The following is a 24,625-nucleotide window of genomic DNA, read 5'->3' as shown; positions in this document are numbered from 1 at the left end:
CTCAACACTACTAATCATGAGGTAAATGCAAACCCAAACCACAAAAAGATATTACCTCACACCTGTCAGAATGGCTATTATCAAAAAGACAGCAATTAGCAAGTGTTGGTGATAATGTGCAGAAAAGGGAACCCTCCTTTGCCGTTGGTGGGAATGTAAATTGGTGCAGCCACTATGGAGAACAGTATGGAGATTCCTAAAAAAACCCCAGAATTATTATATGAGCCAACATTTCCATTACTTGGTATATATCTGAAGAACATGAAAACACTAATTCAAAAAGATATTTGCACCCTGATGTTCACTGCAGCATTATTTACAATAGCCATAATATGGAAGTAACCTAAGTGTCCATCAACAGATGAATGGATAAAGAAGATGTGGTACACATTACAACGAAACATTGCTCAGCCATAAAAAAGAATGAAATTGTGCCATTTGTGACAATATGGATGGATCTAGAGGGATCTAGATGGATCACTTATCCTAAGTGAAATAAGTCAGACAGAGAACCATACCATCTGATCTAATTTATATGAGAAGTCTAAGAAACAAAACAAATGAACAAACAAAACAAAGCAGAAACAGACTTATAGATACAGAGAACAAACTGATGGTCACCAGAAAAGAAGGAAGTAGGGTGTTGGATGAAATAGGTAAAGGGAATTAAGAGATATAAACCTCTAATTATAAAATAAAGCAGTCACAGGGGTGTAATACACAGCATAGAGAATATAGTCAATAATACTGTAATAACTTTCTGTGCTGACATATGGTTATTAGACTTATTGTGGTGATCAATTTGTAATGTATATAAATGTCGAATCGCTAAGCTGTACACCTGGAACATAATATAATATAATATAATATAATATTGTATGTCACCTATACTTCAATAAAAAAAGAAAGAGCCCTGAAACTCCCTGGGACTTGTACTGCACCTGGGCTCCATCCCAGTCCCCATGAGTTTGCCAGGAAGAGGCAGGGGCCTCCAGGAATAAATGCCCTCAGACTTTGTGCTCTTGGGTGGTGGCCAGAAAGGATAAATCTTCCGAAGAGGCATTTTTCCTACACTTTGCTACAGTTGCTTTGCCATTCTCAATAGAATAGCTATCTGAATACAAACCACAATTTTATTAGTTTTCTATTGCCACACAACAAATTACCATACATTTGACAGTTAAAAAAAAACAACTTACAGAACTTCTGGAATGACTGAGTAAAGAGCTCCATGGACCCTCTCTCCAACAAAACAACAATTTAACTGGTGAAATTATTAAACAAAACCCCAAACCCGATGATTTAAAGTCTCTGGAAATTGTCCTAAGGCCATACAACAAGTGGTGAAACATTCATTTAAGAAAGCCTACTAAATCTCATAAAGAACAGTGAGTCATGGAATTTGAACCACAACTTGCTCTATTAACCCTCCTCCCCCAACAGCTCCATGTGATTGAAGCTCTACCCTGGGTATATGCAGCCAAGAATTCAGGGGTTCTCTCTCCCCCAGTCTGAAGTTACTATAGGCCCATCTTGGGATAAGCAGATTGTGGTGTTTCTCATCCCCCATCTCTGTGTTGCAGAAGCTCTACAGAGACAAGAAGGCTGGCAGGCACAGACAAGAAGACCAGATCTCTCTTTCCCCACACAGCCCGGCTCATAGGGTGAACATTATATCCCCTGTGTGTCAGGCTGGGTATACAGGGGCCCCAATCACTCCCTGCCATGCTGGAAGAAGCAAGCAGAGAAGACCAGGGGCTGCTACCCGCCCCCCATCCAGAATCCATCTGTAAAGTAGAGGTGTCACTCCCAGAGAAGCAAAGTCTGGCCTCCCAGCTCTGGTGTAGGGGTCTTGTCCAGTGGATAGGAAGACCATAAGATAGTTCTGTGTCTCTAGTGGAAAGGACTGTCTATTTGGGACAGAAAGTGGAGAATCTATGCCTGAAGGTGTTGGGGGAAATGATTCATAACTTGGTGAAAAGAAGTTAAGAGAAGGCTAATTCCAAGATATAACAAAATGAGCAGAAAAGCAGAGAAATGTGGGATACCATTAGACATATCAATATGCAAGTAAAGAGAATACCAGAAGAGAGGAGAGAGAAAAAAAAAGGAACAGGAAGAATATTGAAGAATTATGGCTGAGGACTTCCCAAATTTGATTTAAAACATTTTTTTTCTATATATCCAAGGAGCTCAATAAAATCCAGGTAGGATAAAACAAAGACATGAATACTTAGACACACAAATCAAGGTCAAAAATGTTGAAAGACGAGGAGAAAATCTTGAAAGCAGCAAGAGAAAAATGACGCTTAATGTACAAGGGAACACCAATACAATGAATACCTGACTTCTCAACAGAAGCAATGGTGGCTAGAAAGCAGTGGGATAACATGCTCAAAATGCCAAAAGAAAACCCCCCAAACTGTCAAACCAGAATATCATATATAGCAGAAACTATTCTCCAAAAATGAGGAAGAAATTAAGACATTACTAGATAAGCAGAAACAGAAAATTTGTTGTTTCAAGATCTACCTTATAAGAAATATTAAAGGAAGTTCTTTAGGCTGAAAGTAAAAGATACTAGACAATAATTCAAATCCATATGAAAAAACAAAGTGTGCCAGTAGAGGTAAATATGCAGGTAGTTATAAAAGCGATAAAATTTTCTATTTGTCTTCTCTTTCCTCTTAACTGATTTGAAAAATAATTGTATAAATTGCTATATATATTATATATATATAATTTGTATTATATATTTACATATATAATTTGTATTATTGGACCTATAGCATATAAAATGTAATATACTTGAAAATAAAAGCAAAAAGCTGTGGTTGAACCAACACTAAAAATATATACTAGCTCATTTTTTCCTCTAAGCTTTCAAAAAAGATACAAAATTACATAAAGTAATAATTATAGCAATGTATTATTGAGTTTGTAACGTATATAGACATAATATGTAGAGTAATAATAACACAAAAAAGGTTATAGGGACTATATATATGTCACTGAAATTGTTAGTGTCAATCTGAAGTAGATTCTGATACATTAAGATGTATATTGTAAACCCTAGAGCAATCACTAAGGAAATAACTTTAAAAATGGTAAAAAAATCATTAAATCATTAAAAGAATTAAAACTTTACACTAGAAAATATTCAGTAAATACAAAACAAGTAAAGGAGGAAGAAAGGAACAAAGAAGCATGAGACAGAAAGCAAAAAGTAAAATTGCAGATGAATTAAACAATTAATCAAAGGCAGAGATTGTCCAGGTGGGTAAAATTTAAAAAGATCAAATTATATGCTGTTTGTGGGAGACACACTTTAGATTCAGAAGTTCAAATAGGCTGAAAGTAAAAGAATGAAAACATACATACCTTAAAAACAGTAACCAGAAGAAAGTGGAATGGCTATGATGACATCCCGCAAATAAACTTTAAAACAAAAAAAGCCACTAAGATAAAGTGGGGTCATTATATAATAATAAAAGGTTCAATCCATCAGGAAGATATAACAATTAAAAACATACATACATATAACAACAAAACACGTCCAAAATACATGAAGCAAAAGCTGGCATAACTCAAGGGAGAAATAGAGAGTTTGACAATAAAAGATGGAGACTTAATTCCCCACTTTCAATAATGAATAGAAAAACTAGGTAGATGATCGACAAGAAAGTAAAAGACTTGAACAGCACTATAATCAAAGAGACCTAATAGACATGTAAAGAACACTCCACCCTTCTGCAAGAAAATACATATTCTCAAGCCCACATGGAATATTATCCAGGATATACCATATGCTAGACTATAAAACAAGCCTTATAAATTTAAAAGGACTGAAGTCATACAAAGAATTCCATTCCAATACCTGCAATGGAATGGAAATTAAAAATCATTAACAAAAGGAAATTGGGGTAATTCATAAATATGTGGAAAGTAAACAACACATTCTTAAATAACCAATGACTTAAAGAAGAAAATCACAAGGGACATTAGGAAAGTCTTTGAAATGAATGAAAATTAAGACATAACATAGTAAAATTTATGAGATGCAGCTAAAGTAAGGCTTAGAGGAAAATTTATGGCTATAAATGACTGTATTTAAAAAAGAATAATAGTCTCTAATGAATAATGTAAGATTCTCCCTTAAGACACTGGAAAAAGAATAAAATAAACCTGAAGTGAAAAAAATGGAAAGAAATAAAGATTAGAGCAGAAATTAATGAAATAGAGAAAAGTAAAACAATAGGGAAAATCAATGCAACCAAAGTTGGTTTTTAAAAAGATCAACAAAATTGACAAATCTTTACCTACATAGATGAAGAAAAAAAATAAAGAGAAGACATGACATTATAGAAATAAAGAGGATTATAAGGGCCAATTATGAATTTTATGCCAGTAAATTAGTTAACTTAGATGAAATGGATAAATTCATAGCAAGATACAAATTATTGAAACCGACTCAAAAGAGAGTATCTAAATGTACCTTAAACAAGAGATTCAATTAGCAATTTTAAAAACTGCACAAACTGTAAAGAAAAGCCCATGCCCAGATGATTTCACTGGTAAATTCTACCAAATATTTAATAAAGAATTAATATTAATCCTTCACAAATTTATCCAAATAATGGAAGAAGAAACACTTCCAAACTTCATAATAAGGCTGATACCGAAACCAGACAAAGACACCAAAGAAAACTACAGACCACTACCCCATATGAATATAGATGTAGAAATTCTCAACAAAATACAAACAAACCTGAATCCAGCCACATATAAATAGTATTATACACCATTAGCAAATAGGATTTGTCTGAGTAATTCAAGGTTGCATTTAAACCAATAAATTCATTAAAAATCATTAAAAATCAATTGGTGTAATGCAATATTTAATGGAATAAAAACAAAAAAATATAATCATATCAATAGATGCAGAAAAATCACATGAAAAAATTCCAAAACCCTTTCATGATAAAACCACTCAACAAACAAAAGTAGAAGGGAACTTAAACCAGATAAAGGATATTTATAAAAAACTCACAGCTAACATCATGTTAATGGTGAAAAACTGAATGATTTCCCTCTAAGATCAGGAACATGACAGGGATGTCTGCTCTTAACATTTCTATTCAAACTTGCACTGAAAGTTCTAGTCAGGACCATTACACAAGAAAATAAAATAAAAGGCATCCAGATTAGAGAAGAGGTAAAACTATAATCACAGATGGCATGACATTGTATGTACAAAATACTAAGGAATCTACCATAAAAACCCACCTTTTGAACCTAATAAATCAGTTCATTAAGGTCTCTGAAGATAATATCAATATCCAAAAGCAATTGTATTTCTATATACTGGCCATGAACATTTTGAAAAAACAATTTTAAAGGAAATAATTCAATTTTCAATAGTATCAAAAAGAAGAAGATACTGGGGAATAAATTTAACAAAAGAAGTGCAAAACTTTTACACTAAAAACTATAAAACATTGTTGAAATTAATTAAAGTAGAGCTAAATAAATGCAAAGACATTCCATTTTCATGGTTTATAGGAGTTAATATTATTAAGATTGCTATACTCTCCCAAATAATCTACATATTCAATGTGAATTAAAATCCCAGTTGGTGTTTTTGGCAGAAATTGACATGCTGATCCTATAATTCATATAGAAATGCAAGAGTCCCAGAATAGCCAAAACAATCTTGAAAACAAAGAATAAGGTTTAGGACTCAACATCTCAATTTTAAAACTTAATACAAAGCTGCTGTAATCAAGGTATAAGGATAGTCATATAGGTCAATGGAACAGAAGTGAGAGTTAAGAAATAAATCTTGACATTTATGGTCAATTGATTTTTGAAAAGGGTGCCAAGACAATTCCATTAGGGAAAGAATAGTCTTTTTAAAAAGTGGTGTTGGGACAACTGGATATCCACATGCTAAAAATGAAGATGGTCCCATACCACACACCATACACAAAAATGAACTCAAAATGAATTATCAACCTAAATGTAAGAGCTAAAGCTATAAAACTCTTAAAAGAAAATATAGGACTAAATCTTCATGATGTTGGCCTAGCCAAAGTGTTCTTACATAATGACACCAAAAGCACAAATAGCAAAAGAAAAAATAGGTATATATTAGACTTCATCAAAATTAAAAATTTTGTGCTGCAAAAGATACAACAAAAAGGTGAAAAAGACAACCCACAGAACAGGAGAAAGTATTTGAAAATCATATATGTGACAAGGGGCTTGTTTCTAGAACATATAAAGAACACTTACAACTCAATATTAAAAAGACAATTCAATTAAAAATATACAAAAGATTTGAGGAGATATTTCTCTAAAGGAAACAAACAAATGGCCAACATGTACATGAAAAGACATCATTAGTCATTAGGGAAATGCAAATCAAAACATACCTCACATCCACTAGAATGGCTATAATTAGATATGACAAATGCTGACTAGAACATGGAGAAATTGGAACATTCATACCTACTGTTGGGAATGTAAAATGGTGCAGTCGCCTTGGAAAACAGTCTGGCAGTTCCTCAAATGGAACAAAACACATATCCATACAAAAACATGTACATAAATATTTATAGCAGTGTTATTCATAATAGCCAAAAAGTGGAGACAACCCAAATGTCCACCAGCTTATGAATGAGTAAATAAAATATGGTATATCCATACAATATAATACTATTCAGCCATAAAAAAATGAATGCAGTAATAATACATGTTAATACATAGATGAACCTTGTATATAATATGGTAACTAAATGTACCCAGTCACTAAAGACCTCATATTATATGATTCCATTTATATGAAATGTCCAGAACAGACAAATTCATAGAGCTAGAAACTAGATTAGTGGTTACTTAGGGCTGGGCAGGAGTTGGGGGAAAAATATGGAGTGATAGCTAATGGGAATTGAAGTTCTTTCAGGAGGGATCAAAATGTTCTAGAATTGGTGTTGATGACTGCATAACGCTGTAAATATATTAAAATACAGTGAATTATACACCTTTATGGATGAATTGTATGTATGTGAAATGATTATAATAAAGCTGTTTTGAAAACAAGAAAACACCTGTTTATTATCTCACTGTACCCATGAGTCAGGAGTCAGGGCATGGCTTGGCTGAGTTTTCTGCTCAGGGTCTCATAGGGCTGCGATCAGGGAGTAGTCAGGCTGCATTTTCCTCTGAAGTTTGTGGTGCCCCGCAGAGCTCCCATGGTTGTTCGCATAATTTAGTTGCTCCTGGCTCAGTTTCTAAAGACCTTCTGAGTTTCCGACTTATCCTTAGGCAGTTCACAAGATGGCAGTTTTCTTCTTCAAGGACAGCAGGAGTCTATTTCTTACATACGAAGCACAACAAAGACAGAGTATTGTAACCTACTCATAGCAGCTACATCTCCATCCCCTCTGCTGTGTTCTCCTGATTGGAAGCAGGCTCTAGGTGTCACCCACAAGCAAGGGGAGGGGCTCACACTGGACACACGGGGGTGGTGAGTTCATGGCACTCTCTCAGAATTCCCCCTATCTCACCCATCTCCCTTTTCTCCCCTCACAGATTCCGTTCTCAAGAGATATTTCTTTCCCTGAACTGAGCAATTTATTTTTAAACTGGATTTTCTGCCAGAAACTTCTCTCCCTTTCCTCTTTACATTTTCTTTCTACACTTTAACCCCTTCAAATTAAGGGAGACTTGTTTTAAGAGCCACAGCACAACCATTCCCTAAGAGCTAATTGAGGATTTATAGAATCTTAAGTATTTGGGAGGAAGGTAAACTGCTGAAAGGCCAGTGCATTTAAAATTTTAATAGGTTGAGGAAAATAAGATGCCCTCAAAGCATTTCTCATTGTGCTCCAGTAAAAATCTCCCCATTGCCTTTTAAAGGCTCCTTGTAATTAATTTGGAAAAGTTTTGATGTGAGTTGTTTCATGTTTACAAAGACCTTAAATGATTGTGTTAGTTTCAGGAGAATCACCGAAAACATTTATTCTGTGCCCTTTCTCACACTAAACACAAACTGGAAACTTGCTTCATCTTAACCTTCAGTTCATAACACCCTCCACACACAACTTCCATATATACCCTCTACATTTACTCTCTACATACACACTCTGCATATCCCAAACCCACCCTCTACAGTCATTTTTCCTCCTAGGAGATACACCTGATTCAGAGAATGAGTTTACGCAATTCACAGTTTTTTGGGTTTTTTTGTTTTTTTTAACATCTTTATTGGAGTATAATTGCTTTACACTGGTGTGTTAGTTTCTGCTTTATAACAAAGTGAATCAGTTATACATATACATGTGTTCCCATATCTCTTCCCTCTTGCGTCTCCCTCCCTCCCACCCTCCCTATCCCACCCCTCTAGGTGGTCACAAAGCACCGAGCTGATCTCCCTGTGCTATGTGGCTGCTTCTCACTAGCTATCTATTTTATGTTTGGTAGTGTATATATGTCCATGCCACTGTCTCAATTTGTCCCAGCTTACCCTTCCCCCTCCACAGTTATAGGGGTCCGCAGCTGCTATGGGCTCAAGCTCTGCATGTTAGATCAGCATTTGTTGGCAATAAGAACAAAAGAAAATTCCCCTCTGAAACTCTTGTCCCAGCACCTCCTGCTTGACAGGAAGTAGACCCAGGGCCAGTGAAGGCTGCTCCCCTCTGGGGGATGCTGGCACAGGCAGTTCCTCTTGTTCCTGGAGATTGGCCTACGTTTGCATGGTCCCCAGCAGAGTCTTTCCTCCTCGGTGAGAGAAGTCTCTGGGAAAAGACTTGGGGTTGAATTCAGATGTCTCCAGGAATAATACTCTTGGTTGGAGGCCATAGCCCTTTGGCAGGATGGCCCTGCAGGGTGCGAGAGACATCTGGGCAGCAGGTGGGGCTCATACTGCTTGTGAGTTTCTGCTGAAGGAGTAACTCCTTCTGGTCACCAGCACTATTCACCTGCCTCTTCAAGAAAAAAAGCTGATCTGCTAGGTGCAGGAGAAATGGGGAGGAAGCCAGCATGGGGTAGTCCATGTGCCCGGACATCCGTGTTGGACAGATAAGGGGTTATGAAAGATGGAATTTGCTAAATAAACAATCTGTTTGTCATAGAAATGACATGAGATGGGGATTGAGCTAGTTAGTTCCCAGCAAAAGAATGAGGATATTAGGTTTGGGATACAGACGGAGAAAGGGCTAGAGGATATTTATAGCTGCTAAGAGTGAATCCCTTACCTGAGTCACCGAAGTTACCTTTCTATGCCTGTCTCAAAGGATGCTCCAGGGACAGACTGCCCCTCCCACAGAACACATGGCTCAACTGTCCCAGTCAAATCCCATGGAAAATGTTTCTGAAATGTGTTTTGCCAAAGGCAACTTGAGGTTATTTAAGTGTTTTAAAGGATTCTATTAACGAAGATGCTGTTGACCTTGACAAGGATTGGCTTAAACCTGAAATAAAAATAAAAACTGAGTTGACGGAGTTCTGAACATGGGTTTCTCAGCTGTTTGAAGGAGGCTGTTGGTTCTTTGGGTCAGGAAAGGGTGGGGAGGATGCTACTGGTGCCATTTACCCAGGAACCAGTGGAGGAGAGTCATGAGACCACTGGACGTGGGGTCCAGGGGCCTGACCCAGAGCTCATGTGGCATTTATTGGCTCTGTGTCCTTGGGAAAGAAACGCACCTGCTAGGGTTTGAGTTCTTCAATGAATGAGACAATCTGTGTGAATGTTCTTTGTAAACTTAAATACGTGTGGGTCCTCACGCTCAAAAACCTGCAGAGCACCCCAAAACAACCCATTAGCTCTGGAAGGAATCTGCAAGGGCACCTGGCTGTGGTGTGTTAATGGGGCAGGAAAATGCATCACCTGGAGAGGGTTGTCTGAAATGCCAGCCTGCTGCTCCACAGGTCATGATGCAGCTGTGATGCCCCAGGATGCACCCCAAGTGGGCCTGACCTCATCTGACCATGGACAGGGTGAATGACCAGAGAGGTTGCCCAATTTTCCAAGCTGGTTAGTGACAGCTGGTTGGCGGCACAGCTGGCTGGAGCCTGGCTGGAGCCAGGCTGGAGCTGCTCATCCTTCCACAGTACTTCATGGTCACCCTTCTACTTCTTGCTTCCTGAACCAAACGGAAGCCAGCACACCCACCAAGTAACCAATGTCAGCTTTTTAAATGGTTTTACTAGGCTCTCAGTGTTTGTGACACACCTCTGAGGGATCTGTGCAAAACCATTGTTGATGGCAGTGAAAGCCAGCCCAAAGCACAGGCTCTGGGTCACCTGTTGGCTCTGCAGCTCCTACAGCCTGTCCTGGGTAATTCACTAAACTGCTGTGACCCTCTCCAGAGAAAGCATGTGCTGTGCTGATTCCTGGACTTTTTGATAGTCTCTTTTTTCATGGTGAATTGGTCAAGTGGCTTCTGGTTATGACTTGCTTTCCATGCAGCCTATTTGCAGAGCAGTGTGAGTAGCCCACGTGGACAGTAATCGGGGGAGCTCCCAGTGGGCACTTTAGTCTCAGGAGCATTTTGGAAGTGGACGTTGGCCTTTCAGAGACTGACTGAGTCTGGATCCTGCAAGGGGCACCTACTCTTCAAAGGCACTGGAGCAGCAGTACCTCCAGGTCTGATTGGTCTGATTGTCACATGGACCCTTGACACCGTGTGCTCCGAGGGTGGCTTTCTAGACCACCCACCAGCTTCTCCCCGCACTATGAGCACAGGGAGGCCACAGCGCTGGAGCCAGCATCCCACCAGGTGACAAATCAGGACCCACATGATTAACTCCTCAGGCTCAGTAGACAGAGCAGCAAGAAAAACACATGTGAAGAGGCACAGCCTGGCCTTTGTCCATGATTAATGGAAATGTCCAGCTTCAGAGGTCCGGGATTATGCTGACATTCCTGAGGATGAAGAAATCTGTTCTCTGCAAACAACTGAGGAGAGAAAATTGGGAAGGAGTGAAATGTATGAGGGAGAGTGAAAAAGCACATGCCCGCCTTGAACCTCTGTGTTAGTAGGGGAGAACCAGTAGTGCACTTTAAAAACACCTGGAAACAGGCAAAGGAAAGCTAGCTGAATGGACCAGAATCCTGTTGGTGGAGTGGCCTTTCTCATCCTTTGTGCTCTGAAGCTGGGGTGACTCCACTGAGGGTGAAGGTAACTGTGCAGACAGGCCAAAGGAGTGAAATTCAAAACTGCCCCAGTCCCCACGTTTGACAGCTCTGGTCACCAGTGAGTGATGCTGTGTGGATGGCCAGGGATCCCACACTTCCTAACATTCTGAGATCTTGTCACCGCACCGCAATATATCTATGTTTATAATCCAATGAGGAAGAACACACAAAATGACAAAAAAGAAAAAGGAAGAAACTCTTTCTGCACTGAATTTTAATAACTAGTGTTTTGTCAGGACAAGTAAAAGTTGAATTTAAGAATCAAGGAAAAGAAAAAGGTGGGAAACTACAAGGATGAAAAAGGGTTGGAAAATTAGACAAAATTAGCGACATGAAACAAAAGCACACAGAAGAAAGAATGAAAGATGGGAATAGCAAAAGAAAATGTAAAGGTACTGAGAGACCAGAGATCCTTTTAGTATAACTAAAAATTGAAAAAAAAATAGCTCTTTTTATACACCTTTATTTGGGAGATTATCTGGATGTTCAGATTTGAAGAATTTATGACCTTGAAGTATCACGTGTACATACAAAAAATTCAAATGAGCCATATCTAACCATGTTCACTTGAAATCAAATGTTAGTTTTCAGTTCTTCTATTGGGACAAATAAAGCTGGAGATTCTCAGAGTGTTCGACTTTATGATCTTAGGTATAAGAATGAAAAAAAACTATATTATTATGTTTAGTAGATTGGATTCAAGTGAAACAACTGATCTGAAGACTGAGGTTCTCATTCGTTTTTCAGTTTTCCCAGGTGGTAAAACATATGTGAGACTGATAAAAAGGAGAAACAAAGGTGGTCCAGTCAATAAGCCCCAAAGTCTCTGAAGATGAAAACAAGCTTTTTGCTTTTTCATGTGTGATAAACCTGCAGAGCTTGTGCCTATGAACTTTCTAACCCATGAAACTGCAAGCAAACCTCAAAGATCAAGGCTCAAGGCCTTGTTTTTGCCACAAACATGTCATTACAGCCTCACAGCTGAGGTTCATTTGTTCCACTGAAACACTGGAGAAAGGAGGGGTCTGGTCGTGCACAAGGGGCCGATCTGTTCCAGAGGTTTCTAGCGCTTGCATTGTACAATATCTCTGGGCTGCCCCTGACCCCACCTTTCTGGGTGCTATGGGCTGAATTGTGTCTCCCCCCCACCTCAAAGATTCATAAGCTGAAGTTCTAATCTCCAGCACTTCAGAATGTGACATTATTTGGAGATAGGGTCTTTGCAGGAGTAATCAAGTTAAAACGAGGTCATTAGGGTGAGCCCTAATCCAGTATGACTGGTGTCCTTATAGAAAAGGGAAATTTGGACACAGAGACATGCACACAGGGGACCCATGTGAAGTAAGGACAGCTACCTTCAAGCCAAGAAGAGAGGCCTGGAACAGATTTTCTCCCATAGCCTCAGAAAGAACCAGCCCTACTGATACCTTCATCTCAGGCTTTCCAGCCTTCAGAGCTGTGAGATGATGATTTTCTGTTGTCTAAGCCGCTTGTGTGGTGCTTTGTTACAGCAGCCCTAGCAAACGCGTACACTGGGCCTACATATTTGGAGGCAGAGAGGATCTGTGGTCATATAAAGGCCATTTAATTTTAGAGCCCAGTGCTCTGTTTTCCTGCATCCCACATCCCTCTTCCTTCTGCTTGTGTGTGAATCACTTTTGGAGATTTGTAAATGTATAGACTCCCAGGCCCTCCCCATGCCCAATATTTTGGGATCTCTTGGGTGGTCCCCCAAATCTCATGGGGATGCTGTTGCAATGCCAGTTTTATTCAGTACTTCTGGGTGGGCCTGGAGGATCTGAGGCCACCTTTCATGGTCACTTTGGGGATAAATGCCTTTAACTTTGCTACTCAAAGTATGGTCTACAGACTGCCTGCACAGACACTGCCTGAGAGCTTTGCTGATGTGCAGAACCTCAGGGCCCACGCTGACCAGCTGAATGAGGCTCTGCCTGGGTGTTTCACTGCATTGTTCTTAGACCACACAGGGACTAAGTTTCTAAAAGCAACCATCAACTATTAAGCCAATGTAAAAAGAACTTTTTGTTCTAATGAAGCAACTGGATTTCAGGGAATCTCTAGATTTTGCTTCTTATAGATCATCATCATTGTCATCATCTTCTGATCCATACAAAGAAACACTGCAGTAGAGTAAATCTTACAGTTGGCATGAGGGGTGTATCTGGTAAGAATTTGCTGGGAATTTATGCATTCCCATTGGGATTCCCCTTTTGTTAATGGTAGAAGTTCTAAATCTTCTGTGTGTGTGTGTGTGTGTGTGTGTGTGTGTGTGTGTGTGTGTGTGTGTTTAAGATTAAAGTAAAAACACTGTTCAAAAACATGGTCAATTTGAAACTTAGAAAAGATATTTCTCTTACTGCCTAAGTAGTCAGTCACCTTTGCCATCCCAAGGCCTGGCTACCTGTGACACTTGCAGAAGTAATCCACTGAGTCTCTTCCTCCACCAGACATCATCAGCCAGTTTCCTGTCTTGAGTCTTTGTTCTTTTTGGAGGAAAAGAGATTTGGAAATTTCTTCAATACAATCTGTCATCATTAGAAGGTAGACTTAAAATCAGCATGGAGCTTGTTACAGACCCCACCCAGGTGAAGATGACTGAGATTCCCAACAGCAGGGCAGGGTCAGCTAGAAGGAGAACCTCCAGCAAGAGCTGAGGGTGTCAAGTTCAGCCCCACCCACTGCTTAACCTGGAGTCCTGGAGGGGCTATTCCAAAATGTGATTATTCTCCTCCAATTCAGGGGGTAGTAGCCCTCCTCTCAGCAGTGCCTTCTAGTCAGAGCAGTCTGTTCATCAGTTTACACCCTGAGCTCTTGTTTACAAGGTATTCTGGGTTTATCCTGGGTATCCAGTTTACACCCAGGATATTCACTGGGCCCTTATTTTCCTTTTCTTCACTCAGGACTCTGGCAGATCCTTAGCCCTTCCCAGACCTTGGCTTCCTGGTCAATGACACATCAATGACCACACCTATGACGGGGTTTACAGTCTGTGGAACAATTCAGATGAAAATGTCTGTATTTTATGAAACACATCAAACCTTTATTCTAGAAGGGCCTTAGACTTTCCCAGGAATCCAAACAGACTCCAGGAAGTCTGCTAGCTTTGGATGGCCAGAACTATACAGGCTTCTTAGTAGCTTGAGAACAAGGAGACTGAGATTGGTAGGGGGAGATATGTGAGAAATAAGGTTTGGAATAAAAAATAATTTAAGCAACCATTTCTGAAAGGCTAATAGCCTCCAGAGATGGCCTTCTCTGCATACACACATTTGTTTTACTTGCCGATTTTGGCTTTGGGTGTCTTCTGTGAAATTCTTGAGTGTCAATCTTCTCAGTCATATAGTGGAGATATGAGTACCATTTGGATTTTACCAATAGGTGACACCATCATCACCACCACCCCACCACCACCATCATATCAATGTCTGAGGAGAGGCTTGGGCAAGGGCACCCCAAAGGCAGCTTGGAGTCCTGGTCATGCAAAGAAGCTCCTCAGTCAATATCTGTGCAGCCAGTGTGGCTCCAACACTTCACTCATATGGCAAATGACATCCTTACAAGGTTGAAGACAGCAAAACCCACAGTCAGCTCTTTTAGCATCTTTAAAAGATGTTAATTGCGGTAAAATACAAATAATGTAAAATTTGTGATCTTAACCATTTTAGAATACACAGTTCAATAGTACATTCACATAGTTTGCGCAACCATCACCACCATCCAAGAACTTTTTCGTCTTCCCAAACTAAAACTCCATCCCCATTAAACAACAACTCCCAATTACCCCTTCTCCCTAACACCTGGCACCCACTGTTCTATTTTCTGTCTCTATGAATTTGACTATTCTAGGGACATCATATAAGTGGAACCATGCAGGATTTGTCCTTTTGTGACTGGCTTATTTCACTTAGCGTAATGCCCTCAAGCTTCATCTGTGTTGTAGCATGTGTCAGAATTTCCTTCCTTTTTTAAGGCTGAATGATATTCCATTGTATGCATCCCTCAAGCTTCATCCATGTTGTAGCATGTGTCAGAATTTCCTTCCTTTTTAAGGCTGAATGATATTCCATTGTATGCATCTCATCTGGTCAATGGACACCTTTTGGCTATTGTGAATAATGCTGCTATGAACGTGGGTATACGAATATCTCTTCAAGACCTTGAATTCAATTTTGGGAGGTATATACTAACCATGTTTTATTAACAACACATTTCATTCTGAACTTGTATCAGAATGAGCAGAGACTGAGGGCTCTCAAAATGCTTCCAGCCACCAGGGCTCTCAGTGGCTGGTACCAGGTGACTAGTTGATTATCCTCCAAGTGAGTCAGGGGTCTCAGGCCCAACCTCAGCTCTGGCTTTTTTCTGGATGAGCCGTTTTATTTCATGGGAGGCTTCAGTTTTCTCTTGTGAAGTGATGTGATTGGCTTGGTGATCACAGGGGTCATTGCACTGAAATCATGAGAAAGGAATTAATGTTACTCATCAGTTGAACTTCCCAGAAGGCAGGACCTGAGGCCCAGGAGGCTGGCAGCAGCCAGAAGGAACAGCATTGGTTCTTCCTCCCTTCTATCCTGACCACCTGGCTGTTTTCCAGGAACAGGAGCAACTCATACCTGCTTTGTGAATTGCTTAAGCTATAGGGTCATTCCCAAGGCTCAGATGAAAGCATGGCGTCCACATGGTTCCTGGTAGCCCTGCATTCTTTCTCCTAAGGGGTCCTCAAGTGGCCTTCATCAGCTCACCTGCTCACGTCTGCTGCTCTTTTCAGTGGCCGTGACCAGATAGGAATGAGAATCCTTTACATTTACCTGTTTTTAGGTTCAATGTTTGGTCCCTGCCAGTCAACACCATTTCTTTGCTTTTGAAAGAAGGGAAATGAGGTATTTATTCTAAGATATGAGTGTTAGCACAGTTGGGCAGTGATCTCCAAAATTCCCTGCTTTGTGGTGATGTGGTGAGAAGCAGGATGGAAGTTTAAAGTTCAGGTTCATTGGACACTTCATTGGATGTACCTCCAAACACACACACATGTGTGTCCAAAGTAATATAAACCCCATAATATAAACCACCTGCAGTTGCATAACTCAGCCAGAAAACACATGAGAATGGGCTTTTCTGTGGGTTCTGGGACTTTATCCATCCCAATCTCACAGCAGCACTGCTGAGAAGAGCCTTTTCACAGGACTTGGCCATTTGTGATTCTGCTCCCACCTGGGACTGCAGGAAGACCTGAAAAGGAAAAATACAACAGGCATAAATAAAAAACTTTCCAAAACCAGCAGAATTAAACTTTAAGATTTGGGTTGGTTTGGATTTGAGAGGAGGAACAAACTAGTAGTTGCCTCTCACTAACAAAACAAAAGGCTCTAATTAAATTTTACCACCCGAAGTTGTAGGCATTGCATGATACTCTCAATGTTGATAGAATACGATCTGAAAGAGCCAGACTCCTCTTTCCATGTCAGTTCAAGTGACAAGTGCATTTGAGATTCTTTGGGAGAGTTTACCCACTATAAGCTCCAGTTTTCGATTTCCAGTGGAGAAACAACTCTATGCCTGAACAGCCTCAGGAGCTACCTGCGCAGGACCTGGGAGCCATGTGGTTTGCTGCAGCTTCTTCTACTTCTCTTCCTCTTTCTTCTTTTAATAAACTATTTATTTTATAACAGTGTTAGATTTACAGGAAAACTGCAAAGATAGTACAAAGGGTTGCTGTAACCCTCTCCACCAGTTTCCCCCATTGTTAAGATCTTACCTTACCTTAGTACATTTGTCACAACTAAAGCCCACAGTTTATTCCATTCCACCAGCTTTTCCAGTAACATTCTCTTTGTGTCCCAGGATCCAGTCCAGGGCATCACATTGCTTTTACTAGTCATGCCTCTCCAGCCTCCTTTGGTCAGTGATAAGTTTCTCGGTGTTTCCTCATTTTTGATGACTTTGACCATCTTGAGGAGGACTGGCCAGGTATCCTGTAAAATGTTCCCCAATCTGGGCTTGTCTGGTTTCTTTTTCTTAGTTAGACTCAGGTTATGGGTTTTTAGAAATAGTACTACCGAGGTGAAGCACCTACTCAAGACATCTTATCAGGAGTACAGGACATTTGCTCAACATCACAGGTACGAGTTAACCTTCATCACTGGTTAAGATGGTGTCTGCCTGGTTTCTCCACTGTCAAGTTACTGTTTTCCTTTATCCTATGTTATTCTTTGCAAGTCACTAAGTCTAGCCCATTGTCAAAGTGGTAGAGAGAATGGAATTAAGCTTTACCTCCTGGAGGAAGTATTCCAGTATTCTTTGGACTTCTTCTCTGTAGCTATTTTTTAGACTTGCATTTCTGGCACAGTTCTTGAACATTTTCTACTCCTACAAGGACACATAACTGTGACTGGATAAGTTGTGACTCTGGGGTGGTGGGACCTCGGTCAGAGTCACAGACCTCAAGCATATTAAAAGCATACATATTACATTGTATGTTCCCCAGCCACAGTGGAAGTAAGTTACAAATTAATAATAGAAGGGCAACCAGAAAATCCATAAGTATTCAGAAATGAACATTTTAAATACATTTAAAAATAACCCACTGATCAAAAAAATTCAATGACTATTAGAAACTATTTTAGATGGAATGTTAATAAAAATGTCATATCAAGACTTGTAGGATACAAATACAGCAGTGCTTAGAAGGAAAATTATAGCCTTAAAAGTATTTATCAAGAAAGAATAAAGACTGAAGTTCATTACTCATGTGAGCCTCTCAAAAAGTTAGAAAAAAATGCAAGTTTAACTTGATGGAAGGGAATAATGGTAAGAGCAGAACCAATGAAATGGAAACAAACATGCAACACAGAAACTCAAAAAAGGCAACAGCTGGTTCTTTGAAAAGACTAATAAAATTGATAGACCTCCAGAAAGACTGTAAGAGAATAAGAAGGGGAAGAAAGAGGAGAGTGAGGAGGAAGAAGAGATAAGAGGAGAAATAACATATGTTTTAAAAAGGACCGTACAGAATTTGTCCATTAAAAGACAATAGTAAGAGCATAAGAAGGCAAGCTAGAAAGTGGCAGAAGATATTTGCTATTTATACAAATACTCAGTAAAGGGCTCATATCATATGTAAGGAATTTCCACAAATCAATAAGGAGGAACAATAATGAATAATAAACATATGGAACCCTCGTACATGGCTGGTGGGAAGAAACATTGACAGAAGACTTTGGAAAATTGCTTGGCAACATCTGCTCAAGCTGAACATATGCCTACCGGATGACCTAGCAGTTCCACCCCTAGGAATATACCCAACAGAAGTGTGTCCAGATGTTCCCCAGGAGACATGCCTGAGAGCGTGTGTGGAAACTATTCACAAAAGCCCCAAATTGGAACCCGCCCAATGCCAGCCTCGGGTGGGACGGTCGCACCAGTGGTGGTCTTCTGCTGGAAAAGAGCACCACTCAGCTGGAGAATGAAGAGCCACATCTACACGCAGCCACACAGGTGAATCTCACCGATATAATGTGGAGCAGAAGAAGCCCCCATGAAGACTCAAACAAGTCCACGTAGCATGGTTACAATTCCAAAATCTAAAAACCAGGCAAACATGTATGGGACTGGAAATCAGCATAGTGGTATTTGGGAGGATAGTGATAGTGAAGGGGTCGCTAGGGGCCATTTGGAGGTGGTCATGCTTCATGTCATGATCAAGGTGCTAGTGACCCAAGGGCGTTCATCTTATGAGCATTTTCGAAGCTGGAGGCGTGTCTGTGCGCAACTATCGTGTGCTTCTGGGAGCAGCCTGCCTCCTCCCAGGTAAGTGGTCCCCTGAGGCTCCCAACGTAGCACGTGAGAAGTTTTCATCTTTACAGTCTCACGGCTCTCTTCTTGCTTCTATTTCAAAACACAGCAGAAGTTAAAAGCGTTTAATAACAGGGTTGTCCCCCGGCCCCACACTGGCTCCCATCACTGCGATGAATGAGCTGTGTGACCCCATGTAGCTGCCGTCTCCCCTGTGAGCTGGGTGCAAAGCAAGATCAACCTCTGAGTTTATCAGGAGGATTAAATGCTTCCTACCTAGCACAGAGGCTGGCAATGAGTAATAACCACAACTCAGTACAAATGAGGTTTATCATTAGAGCAAATTTTAAACCATACTTGATTTTAAATACCAATGGATATTACCTTCTTTCTGGCTGTTCAAACCTTTAGCTCTCAACACTTTTTTTTCCCCAATATTAAGAAACCATTTTAACAACAGTTAATATTGAATTATTTAAAAAACAAATACTTGTATCTCTACAGAACAAAACTCTTTTTTTCTAACTTAATTAGTTACAAAAATAGAGTAAATGATAATGACAGTAAGGTTTTTTCATACTTCTCACAGATGAAAATGACATCTTCTACGATTGTTGTAATAAGGGGCTCATTCTGCATTGGTAAGAAAAACAGTAGTAACAGCATAGAACTACAAAACCAATTGTTGGATGGTATCTTAGTAAGCCATCAAGGTCAAGTGTTCCCAAACACACTCATCAGAACCTCAGATCTGTGGGGACCTGTGCGTTTAAAAGCTCTTAAGTGCTCTTGAAATACCTTTCAAAGTGATTAGAGCAATCAGCCAGGATTGGGAATCACTGTTATGGTTTACCTCCACCTTTAAAAGAAAACTCAGCCACCAAAAACATGAACATCTACCCTCCTATCAAAGGTGTTTAAGTGATGGCTGTTGGGCAGACCTGTTCATGATTTATTTCAGTGATTACCCTTTTTCCTTGAGTGAGCAGAGGTTCTTTGTGCTCCGGTGTAAGTCATCTGTTTTGGGAATGTCTTGACTGAATATAGAATATCTGAACCCTGTTTTGTTCTAGGAAAGCAGGGGCGGGGGCCGGGGTGGGGGGTTGTTCCTGCCAAGGACCAGAACAGCAAATGCACAGCTGACTCATGAGGCGGGTCAGGACTGAGGAAGTAAATGCAGAAATCCAGATGGGTGAGGAAGCCAGGGGGGCATGGGGCTTCAGGGTCTGATGTGCTGTAATTCCAGGGGCTAGAGGTTGGGACAGAACAGGCCAGAGCCCCAACTCAGCCGGTGAGAAGACGGGGGCTGGGGAAATCTCTTGTCATGCCGTCCCAGGGCTCACCATGGGGCTGTCCAGCAGGGAACCATACTTCCTATGGGGTGGCCCAGGGGCCCAGGAACACATGACAGGGCTCAGGCTGCGAGGCCTTCTTGGGGTTCAGTCTGGGAATCAGCATTTTGCCACTTCTGTCACTTTCCACTGGTTAAAGCTGGTCCTGGACCCAGCACAGATTCAGGGGACAAGGTTAGCCAAGGACCTGGATCCTGGGAGGGCTAGTCACTGGGGCTACCAGTCCACCGGGCCACCCTTACTCACATATCTCTCCATCTTCGCACTCCACAGAGTGGACACAGGGCAGGGGGTGGGCACACTTTGGTGAAGGAGGGAAGGTGTGTACCAATAACCAATCCAACCTGCTTTTGTGTTTCAGTCCTAGCCTTTGCCTCCAAATTCATAAGGTTTCAAAGCCTTGTTTCCCAGTTTGTTGTTTGGAACTCAGGCCCCACCTTATTCAAGACATAGCTGTACCTGTGGCTAGTTTCCTAGGCTGGCCCAAAGAAATGGTCATTTTGCTGATAACCCCTGTGATTGTGATATCATTTCCGCTACATGGCATGATTTAAAAAATCTAGAGCTGGTCTGGAAGCTGGCTGCCCCTTATAACACTTCATAGGAGGAAGAGGGTTCTGTGGTTCCCTGCATGGGAGGTGGCAGCACAGTCTTCCCACAGTCGTCCCCCCAACCCGTCCCTGCCTCCCTCCCTCTCCATCCCCCTCCTCCTGCTCACAGCCTCTACTGGGGCCTGGGGCGCAGGCAGGCTTGGGCTTGAAGTCTGCCTTTGCCACTCATTCCCTGGGCAGCCTTTGAACCTCACTCTCCACGTCTACCCAGAGGGGAAAGAAACAGAAAACACAGGCAAAGCACCCAGATCTGTCCAAGGCATTCTCTAGGGAAGGCTGTCAGGAGGAGGGTGGGGTGGAAACAGAGACCCTGGCCTCCCTGGAGAGTGTCATGATGAGTGTCAGCCCCGGGCCAACTGTCCTTCAGACTCTTGGGGTTTTATTGACCCTCCAAAGCCAATGGTGTTTGCATGATGGAATGGAGTTTGCATTATGCTGAGCTTTCGTTTCTTCTAATACCTAGAGATTGTGCTTAAAACTTGGCATCACTATGAAATTGCCAACATAACCCATTTGGATGGAAGCAAGTTGTAAACTTGTGCTTACTTTTCCTGCAGGCTGACCAAGAGGCCTGTCTTTGCCTCTAGGATCAAGGAATTTTGCCACTGAGCAGAACAGGTGATAGGTTTCTCATTTGTTTTTTGTTCAGGAGACAAGAATTCAAATCCCACTCAGTTAGTGGGTGATGTGGCACTTCTTGTCCCATTGTTCTCTGGGTAGGTCAGTGGGCAACCTGACAAGACACTTGATTGCAAGCCTGAGTCCTGGGGCTTGGGTGGATCCTGAGTGTAAAGAGCAGAAATTTCGCCCTTTCATTATGCTTTCTGCTGGCCCTACCCCCAGACAGAGAGCTTGGGCTCTCCTGAACATCTGTCCCCTCCCTGACTGCTTGCAGGCCCTTGTCTGCCACCCTGGCAGGTGGACTGGGCCCTGATGGAGACGTTAGTTGCAGGCTCATAGACTCAGGAGGCTTCCGGATTCATCCTGTTTCATCCACCTTTTCTGCCACATTGGGCCAAGAGGCAGTGGAGTGACGCCTGACCACCTCGTGAGGCCCAAGAGGAAAGAGAAACATTTCTCTCATTTAAACCACTGTTTGTTTGTTTTTTCCCAGTGAGGGGGGTGGGTAGAGGGAGTGAGTGGCAGGTGGGTTTCTGTCATTTACAGCCAAGCAGTACTAAATATTTCAACAGCCAACTTATCTGAACATGCGTTATAAAATTATATCTAAACACAGATTTTTCCATTGTGGAGAATTGCTGGGACCATTCCACCTGTTCTCTTTTCTTCACAAGGCTTGTTTATGGCCAGAATCTCTGCAAGTGTGAAAAGGGAGAGGCAAATGGCACCCAGTGGCTGGGTTGGTTGAATCTCTACTGGAGTTGCTACTTGATTTCTCAATGAATGTTTAGGTAGATGAAGATGTTGGCAAGAATTTGATTTCTGACTTGTCAACATGTTTCTCAACTCTAAACAGGTGTAAAAGATGTTTAAAAACCTTCCATTTCAAGCACACAAGTGTAGAGAGAATGGTATAAGGAAACCCCATGGACCGCAAACCCAGCTTCAACAATTATCAGCACTTTTCAATTTTATTTCATTTATACAGTAGTTCTTTAACTTGTGAGAAATGCAAATTATAGGCCCTATCCCAGGCCTAAGGAATCAGAAGCTCTGGCAGCTCAGCAGTCTGTGCTGAGCAATCCCTCCAGGGGATCATGGTGATGCCAAAGTTTGAGAACCCCTGCCTTTATTCCTCCAGGTTTGTTCTTTTCTTTGTTTTTGTGGAGTTTATTAGAGCAAATAATGGACTGCATATTTTTGATTACTAGATCCTTCTGTGTCCATCTCTAAACCAAAAGGACATTTATTCTTTGATATAACAGATGCGATATTATCGCCTCTAACAAACCCAATTGTTGTTCATTAATATCATCTAATGCCCAGTGCATATTCAAACTTCTGATTATCTCTAAAATGCCTTGTTACATTTGGCTTTTAAAATCTGGATCCAAACAAGGGCTACACATTGCATTAGCCTGTTAGGTCCCTTGATTCTCTTGTAGTCTAAAAGCATCTCCCATCTCTATTTATTTATCTACTTATTTATTTCTGTTTAGAGGAAACATGTCATTTTTCCTATAGAATGTCCCACATGTTCAGATTTTTGAGTCTCCATGTTTCTGTGTCCACAGCTACGTGACAAACAGTTCTGTGAAAGCACAGCTGAGCATTACAGCCTCTGTGAGGTGTAGCTAATGATGCCGCCCTGCTCTTGGCCCCCCAGTGACTCTTCTAGTTTCTAATGGTGCCATGGCCAGTATCATTTCTCCATCAACGAAATACTAAGTTTGGATGGAGGTGGGGAATGGGCTGGAGACTAATACAACAGCAGGGGTGCCTGGCACATAGTAGGTGCTCAATATTATTTGAACAAATAAGTGAAACAAAAGGACCTATTATCTGTTCCCTCAGCATCCCCAGGGGGGCCACTATGCCCACTGCTGACTTAGGACATCAGACACTTTCTCCTGGACCCCCCTGCAAACATGACCAAGTCCGACACCTAGAGCCCCATCTAGGTAGAGACTCAACTGGTGAAGCTCAGAGGAGAGGTTAATCTTCTGGATTATTCTAGCTCTATTGTGTTTCTGCCAAGGCCTGCTTGATAAAAAAAATGAGTGAAACAACAGGAACTCTCATTCAAAGCTCCTGCTGGTGGGAATGCAAAATGGAAGATGGGCTGGCCGTTTCTTTCAAAACTAAACTACTCTTACCATGCTATCCAGCAATCGTGCTCCTTAGTATTCACCCAAAGTAGTTGAAAATGTATGCCCACACAACAATTTACACATGGATATTTATAGCAGCTTTGTTCATAAATTCTAAAAGTTGGAAGCAACCAAGATGGCCTTCAGTAGGTGAATGGATAAATAAACTGTGATATATCCTGACAAGGGGATATTAGTGCTAAAAAGAAATGAGCTATCAAGCCACAAAGAGACATGGAAGAACCTTAAATGTATGTTATTAAGTGAAAGAAGCCAATTTGAAAAGGCTACATACTGTATGATTCCAACTCCATGACATTCTGGAAAAGGCAAAACCATGGAGATGATAAAAGGTGAGGGGGGATGGGGGGAAGATGGCGGAAGAGTAAGATGCGGATATCACCTTCCTCCCCACAAATACACCAGAAATACATCTACACGTGGAACAACTCCTACAGAACACCTACTGAAGGCTGGCAGAAGACCTCAGACCTCCCAAAAGGCAAGAAACTCCCCACGTACCTGGGTAGGGCAAAAGAAAAAAAGAAAAAAGAGACAAAAGAATAGGGACGGCACCTGCACCAGTGGGAGGGAGCTGTGAAGGAGGAAAAGTTTCCACACACTAGGAAGCCCCTTCGCAGGCGGAGACTGCGGGAGGCAGAGGGGGGAGCTTCGAAGCCGCAGAGGAGTGCACAGCAACGGGTGCGGAGGGCAAGGCGGGGAGATTCCCGCACAGAGGATCAGTGCCGACCGGCACTCACCAGCCCGAGAGGCTTGTCTGCTTACCCGCCGGGGCGGGCGGGGCTGCGAGCTGAGGCTCGGGTTTCGGTTTCGGAGCGCAGGGAGAGGACTGGGGTTGGCGGCTTGAACATAGCCTGA

This window comes from Leucopleurus acutus (assembly GCF_964270905.1).
Source record: "Leucopleurus acutus genome assembly, chromosome: 7".
Taxonomy (NCBI): Eukaryota; Metazoa; Chordata; class Mammalia; order Artiodactyla; family Delphinidae; genus Leucopleurus; species Leucopleurus acutus.
The sequence above is the reverse complement of the archived record's forward strand: the minus strand, read 5'-3'. Positions refer to the sequence as shown.